The following is a 321-nucleotide window of genomic DNA, read 5'->3' as shown; positions in this document are numbered from 1 at the left end:
CTAACAGTAGGGACGTTACCCTTTGAGTTATGATGTGAATTAGGGCACTGCCCAGAAAGGAACCCGGGATACCACGGAGCAAGATTAGCTGACCGTAAGAGGCTTGGTCGGGGACCGTCCAGGGTATTCGGTGATGGTCGTAGTGGTGGGATGTATTTCCTTTGTATTACGTGTTAACATAATATTGGGACCCACAAGAAGCATTCCTGAGGGAGATGACTTAAGGTGGGCCGAGCATGGTAAATAATGGTTAAAAGATTTAATCATCTAACTGCGGTTAGTGTTCATATGCATATGGTTAATAATGGAGTAGTGGAGAGG

The sequence above is a fragment of the Lupinus angustifolius genome, chromosome LG19 (genome assembly GCF_001865875.1).
Source record: "Lupinus angustifolius cultivar Tanjil chromosome LG19, LupAngTanjil_v1.0, whole genome shotgun sequence".
Lineage (NCBI taxonomy): Eukaryota > Viridiplantae > Streptophyta > Magnoliopsida > Fabales > Fabaceae > Lupinus > Lupinus angustifolius.
The sequence above is the reverse complement of the archived record's forward strand: the minus strand, read 5'-3'. Positions refer to the sequence as shown.